The following is a 6,869-nucleotide window of genomic DNA, read 5'->3' as shown; positions in this document are numbered from 1 at the left end:
TTTGGTGACCTCCAGTCTGGTGGTGCCTATGGGGCCTCCCCCTCCCAGGCGGTGCATTCCTAGCAGAGCCCCTACCCTCCTCCCAGGTAGTCTGTTCTATGACAACTGGTGTACACATACTTGGGCTGCTCCCCAAAGGCCCCAAGGGCAGGGGGGACCCACAGAGGGGCAGCTGACAGCCTAAGCACCAAGAACAGACCAAAGCTCCACCCACTGCCCGAGCAAGCACCCTCAGGGCCCATGAGGGTGGGCACAGTGGAGCTATGTGTTCCACACCAACTTGGCAAGCAGGGACATGGGGGCAAGACCTCACCAGGGACATGTGATCAGGATGCAGGGACATCCCAGGAACTGTGGACCACACCTGGCCACAGCTACTGCCAGGCTGGCCCATGTGGTGTCATCTTCTTACTGAAAGTCAGTAAAACTGTGACCAGAGGGCTTTATTGGCAAAGATTCCCTGATGAGACCTTTAAAGCACTTTATTAGCACTTTAAGGACAGGAGCTCTGAGAACAGAAGATCCACCGTGGGGTGGGTGGACAGCCCCACCATGGCCACACAGAACTTTTGGGGCCAAGACTATCACCCTGCTTCACAGAACAGGTTAGTTCTCCCCAAAATGCTCTGTAAGTCTAATGCAATTCCTATCAGAACCCCAGCAAAATAGAGATCAGCCAAAATCTTAAATTAACTAAAGCTAACTTAAGTCTAGAAACTATAACGGTTTGCAGAAGAGCTGCAGATCTGCAGATTTGTTCCCTGAAGCCAAATGCAGCCTGATGCTGATCTGTTGGCTGTCTGAATTCTCCAGTATCTTAGCCCTGCTTTGTGCCCCTTCCCACAACACACACACACACACATACACACTCCCTTTCCAGAATGCTGTGACCTGCAGTCTGCTTAGTTCAACTATGCTTGTGCGTTCTTTCGCTCTCTCCCTCCCTCCCTCCCTCCCTCTCTCTCTCTCTCTCTCTCTCTCAGAACTCGGCATTTGCATCTGACTTGATTCTCCCCATAATGATTATATTTCAATGATGGCACTAGATCTGAATTTGCATCACTTGATCTCTGCCATTGGACAGAGCCTGGATGAATTACAAGGTTTGATGCCTGCTGTATTTGTACCCTTACCTACATTTTAAAAATCTACAAGTATTGGGAATTCCCTGGTGGTCCAGTGGTTAGGGCTCCATGCTTCCACTGCAGGGGGCACGGTTTCAATCCTTGGTCTGGGAACTAAGATCCCGCAAGCCACGTGGTGTGGCCAAAAAAATAAAAAATAAATTTAAAAAAAATAGGGACTTTCCTAGTGGCACAGTGGTTAAGAATCTGCCTGCCAGTGCAGGGGACATGGGTTCAATCCCTGGTCCAGGAAGATCTCACATGCCCCAGAGCAACTAAGCCTGGGCACCACAACTACTGACCCTGCACTCTAGAGCCCGCGTGCCGCAACTACTGTAGCCCACGTGCTCTAGAGCCCACAAGTCACAACTACTGAGCCCATGTGCTGCAACTACTGAGGCCCACGTGCCTAGAGCCCGTGCTCTGCAACAAGAGAAGCCACCACAATGAGAAGCCTGTGCACTGCAACAAAGAGTAGACCCCACTCACCACAACTAGAGAAAGTCCACACGCAGCAAGGAAGACCTAATGGAGCCAAAAAAAAAAAAAGCAAAACCAGCTGGGCTTACTTTCAGGAGACCCAGAGGGCTGTGGGAAATAGAGACTCCACTCTTTAAGGAAGAACATAAAATCTCACATGTGGACTTCCCTGGTGGCAAGTGGTTTAGAATCCGCCTGCCAATGCAGGGGACATGGGTTTGAGCCCTGGTCTGGGAAGATCCCACATGCCGCAGAGCAACTAAGCCCATGTGCCACAACACTGAGCCTGCGCTCTAGAGCCTGCAAGCCACAACTACTGAGCCTGCATGCTACAACTACTGAGGCCCACGCACCTAGAGCCCGTGCTCCGCAACAAGAGAAGCCACTGCAACGAGAAGCCCATGCACCGCAATGAAGAGTAGCCCCCGCTCTCTGCAACTAGAGAAAGCCTGCATACAACAATGAAGATCCAACACAGCCAAAAACAAACAAACAAACAAAACAAAACAAAATAAACAGAGAATCCCCTGGAGGTCCAGGGGTTAGGACTCCACACTTTCACTGCCAAGGGCACAGGTTCAATCCCTGGTCTGGAAACTAAGATCCTGCAAGCCGTGTGGTGCAGCAAAAAAACAAAAACAAACAACAAACAACAAAAAAAAATCTCAAATGCTCCAGGACCCAAGGCAGAAGCAGTAATTTGAAAGGAGCCTGGGTCACCTCACCTGCTGATCTTGGAAAGTCTCCTGGAGAGGCAGAAGGCAACTGGAGCTCACCTGGGGACACAGATAATGGAGGCACCCATTTTGGGGAGCTCCTTCTACCACAAGGACACTGGCGCTGGCAAGTGCCATCTTGGAGTCCTCCCTCTAACTCATTAGCACCAGGATCCAGCCCCATCCACCAGGGGGTCAGCACCAATACTGGGATGCCTCAGGCCAAGCAACTAGCTGGGCAGGAATATAGCACCATCCACTAGCAGGCAGGTGGTCTTAAGACCCCTGAACCCACAGCTACCCTGGGACACAACCCTGCCCACCACAGGGTCCACTACCCAACCCCACACACCACTGCAAAGGCAATAGCCCCGGGACTCCAAGGGCCCCCCAGTCAGAGACCACAGGACCCAGCTCCACTGACGAGTGGGTAGACACCAGCCCCAGGACCCCTTGGGCCCAAGTCCTGCCCACTAACTCCAGGACCCCTAAGGCCCTGCAGCCAGAAACCCTGGGACTTAACTCCACCCACCAGTGAGTTGGCACTAGTCCCAGAACACCTGGGCTCCAGCTTCAGCCACCAGAGGGATGGCACTAGCCCAAGGACCAGTCTCACACACCAGTGCACAGACACCAGCCCCACAGCCTGCCGTGGCAGGACCCAGCCTACCCACCAACAGGCTGTAACTAGCCCCAGGAGCCCGTGGGCTCTGCCCTCACCCACCAGCAGGCCAATACCAGCTCTAGTACACACTGGATCCATCAGCAAGCTGCCCAAGGGTTTGGTTCCACCCACAAGCAGGCCGACTTAAGCTTCAGGACACCATGGACCCCATAGCCAGCTGTGTCAGGAACCAGCCCAGCCCACTAGCAGGACAACACAAGCTCCAAAACCACCAGCTCCCTGCAGCCAGAGACCCCAGGACCCAGCTCTGCCCTCCAGTGGGTTGGCACTAGCATCAGGACCCAGCTTTGTCCACCAATGGGCAGGCACCAACCCCAGGAACCCTCAAGCCCCAGCTCCACCCACCAGCAGGCAAAGACCAGCTCTAAGATACCCTGGACTCCTAAGCCAGCCACCCAGGATCCAACTGCATGCACCAACAGGTCAGCACCAGCTTTAGAACATTCCAGAGACTGCAGCCAGCCAAGTCAAGAAACAGCCCCACACACTGGCAGGCCAATACTAGATCCAGGAAACCTGACCCCAAAACCACCCACCCCAGAACCCAGCTGTACCTACCAGTGAGCCAGCACTAGCCTCAGAACCCTCTGGGGTTCCTCATCCAGCTGCCTGGAGACCAGGCTCTGCCAACCAGCAGCCAGCAGCCTCCTCACAGGCAGAGCCTGGCAACCAACCAGACTGGGGGCCAGCCACACTTACCAGACCACCCACACACAAGGGCCTGCCACAACAGAAGGACCCATGAAGGGGCATTCCTAGAGAATATAGCTCTGGTGACCAGAGGGGAGTGCACTGCTGGGTTCCATAGGATGTCTCCTACAAAGGGCCATTTATCCAAGGTCAGGAAACATAACCAACCTACCAGATACATCGAAATAAAAACAGCAAATTAGGCAAAATGAGGCAACAAAGGAACATGTTCCAAATGAAGGACCAAGATAAAATCCCAGAATAAGAACTAAGTGAAGTGGAGATAGGCAATCTACCCAAAAATGAGTTCAAGGTAATGATCACAAAAATGATCAAAGAACTAGGGAGAAGAATGGATGAAAAGAGTGAGAAGTTAGAAGTTTTTAACAAAGAGTTACAAAATATAAAGGACCAAACAGAGATGAAGAAAACAATAACTGAAATGAAAAATATACTAGAAGGAATCAACAGTAGATTAAATGATACAGAGGAACAGACAAGAGAGCTGGAAGATGAGTGGTGGAAATCACTAAAGCTGAAGAGAAAAAACAATAAAAAGAAATGAGGACAGTTTGAGAGACCTCTGAGACAACATCAAGCATACTAAACATTTGCCTTATAGGGGTCACAGAAGAAGAGAGAGAAAAGAGCAGAGAACATATTTGAAGACAATAGCTGAAAACTTCCCTAACCTGGAAAAGGAAACAGACATCCAGGTCCAGGAAGCACAAACAGTCCCAAACAGTATCAACCCAAAGAGAAGTACACCAAGACACACTGTAATTAAAACGGCAAAAGTTAAAGATAAAGAGAGACTATTAAAAGCAGCACGGAAAAAGCAACAAGTTATGTATAAGGAAACTCCAGGCTATTAGTTGACTTTTCAGCAGAAACTCTGCAGGCCAGAAAGGAGTAGCCCAATATATTTAAAGTGATGAAAGGGGAAAACCTACAACCAAGAATACTCTACCAGGCAAGGCTTTCATTCACATTTGATACAGAAATCAGAAGTTCTACAGATGAGCAAAAGCTAAAAGAGTTCAGCATCAACAAACCAGCTTTACAAAAAATGCTAAAGGGACTTCTCTAAATAAAAAAGAAAAGGCCACAACTAGAAACATGAGAATTGTGAAAGGAAAAACTCATTGGTAAAAGCAAATATAAAGTAACAAAATCAACCACGTATATTGGAATTCCCTGGTGGTCCAGTGGTTAGGACTCTGTGCTCTCACTGCCAAGGGCCCAGGTTCAATCCCTGGTCAGGGAACTAAGATCCTACAAGCCGTGCAGCATGGGAAAAAAATGTATAAAACTAGTATGAAGGTTAAAATACAAAAGTAATAAAATCATCTATACCCACAATAAGTAGTTATGGGACACACAAAACAAAGAGGTATAAAATATGATGTCAAAAACAGTAATTGTGGGAGAGGGCAGTAAAAATGCAGGGTCTTTAGATTGCTGTATATAAACCTCATGGTGACCACAAACCAAAAATCAATAATAGATACACACACAAAAGAGAAAGGAATCCAAATATAACACTAAAGATAGTTATCAAATCCAAGGGAAGAGAAAAAAAGAAGGAAGGAACAAAAAGAACTACAAAAACAACCTTCCCAAAAAATTAACAAAATGGTAATAAGTACATACCTAATTACTTTAAATGTAAATGGACTAAATGCTTCAATCAAAAGTCACAGGGTGGCTGATTGGATAGAAAAATATGACTCATATATATGCTGCTTATAAGATACTCACTTCACAGCTAAAGATACGTACAGAATGAAAGTGAGGGAATGGAAAAAGGTATTCCATGCAAATCAAAATCAAAAGAAAGCCAAGATAGTAATACTTATATCAGACAAAATAGACTTTAAAACAAAGATTGTAACAGGAGACAAAGAAGGACATTACAGAATGATCAAGGGATCAATCCAAGAAAATATAATAATTATAAATATATATGCACCCAACATAGGAGCAACTAGACATAAAGTAAATATTAACAAACATAAAGGGAGAAATTGACAGTAACACAAAAATATTAAGGGACTATAACACCCAACTTACATAAATGGACAGATTATCCAGACAGAAAATCAATAAGGAAACACTAGCCTTAAGTGACACTTTAGACCAGATGAACTCAATAGACATATCTAGAACATTCCATCCAAAGGCAGCAGAATATACCTTCTCTTCAAGTGCAGAAGAAACATTCTCCAGGATAGATCACATGCTAGGCCACAAAAAAAGTCTCAGCAAACTTAAGATCACTGAAATCATATCAAGCATCTTTTCTGGCCACAGTGCTATGAGACTAAAAATCAGCTATTAAAAAAACTGCAAAACAAACAAACAAAAAAATGTGGAGGCTAAACAATATGCTACTAAACAACCAATGGATCACTGAATAAATCAAAGATGAAATTAAAAAAATACCTGGAGACAAATGAAAACGAAAACACAGGGAGGGACCTTCAAGATGGCAGAAGAGTAAGATGTGGGGCTTCTCTGATGGTGCAGTGGTTGAGGGTCTGCCTGCCAATGCAGTGGACACAGGTTCGAGCCCTGGTCTGGGAGGATCCCACATGCCGTGGAGCAACTAGGCCCGTGAGCCACAATTACTGAGCCTGCGCTTCTGGAGCCTGTGCTCCGCAACAAGAGAGGCCATGATGATGAAAGGCCCGCGCACCGCGATGAAGAATGGCCCCCACTTGCCACAACTAGAGAAAGCCCTGGCACAGAAACGAAGACCCAACACAGCCATAAATAAATAAATTAATTAATTTAAAGAATTATAAAAAAAAAAGAAGAGTAAGATGTAGAGATCACCTTCCTCCCCACAAATATATCAAAAATACATCTACATGTGGGACAACTCCTACAGAACACCTACTGAATGCTGTCAGAAAACCTCAGACTTCCCAAAAGGCATGAAAATCCCCATGTACCTGGGTAGGGCAAAAGAAAAACAAAAAAACAGAGACAAAAGAATAGGGATGGGACATGCACCTCTGGGAGGGAGCTATGAGGGAGGAAATGTTTCCACACACTAGGACGCCCCTTCACTGGTGGAGACGGGGGGTGGGCACGGGGGAAGCTTCAGACCCTCAGAGGAGAGTGCAGCAACAGGGGTGCAGAAGGCAAGGCAGAGAGATTCCCACAGGA

At 47.1% G+C, this 6,869-nt stretch overlaps 1 non-coding gene across 1 annotated transcript; it reads left to right on the top strand.

Moving 5' to 3' along the window:
• Positions 1-4,889: 4,889 nt before the first annotated feature.
• TRNAE-CUC lies at positions 4,890-4,962 on the top strand. Its single transcript has one exon. It is a non-coding gene; the product is annotated as a tRNA-Glu (tRNA).
• Positions 4,963-6,869: the final 1,907 nt, after the last annotated feature.

Source organism: Balaenoptera musculus, chromosome 3, assembly GCF_009873245.2.
Source record: "Balaenoptera musculus isolate JJ_BM4_2016_0621 chromosome 3, mBalMus1.pri.v3, whole genome shotgun sequence".
Taxonomy (NCBI): Eukaryota; Metazoa; Chordata; class Mammalia; order Artiodactyla; family Balaenopteridae; genus Balaenoptera; species Balaenoptera musculus.
Note: the sequence above shows the minus strand (reverse complement) of the source record. Positions and strands in the feature narration are given on the sequence as shown.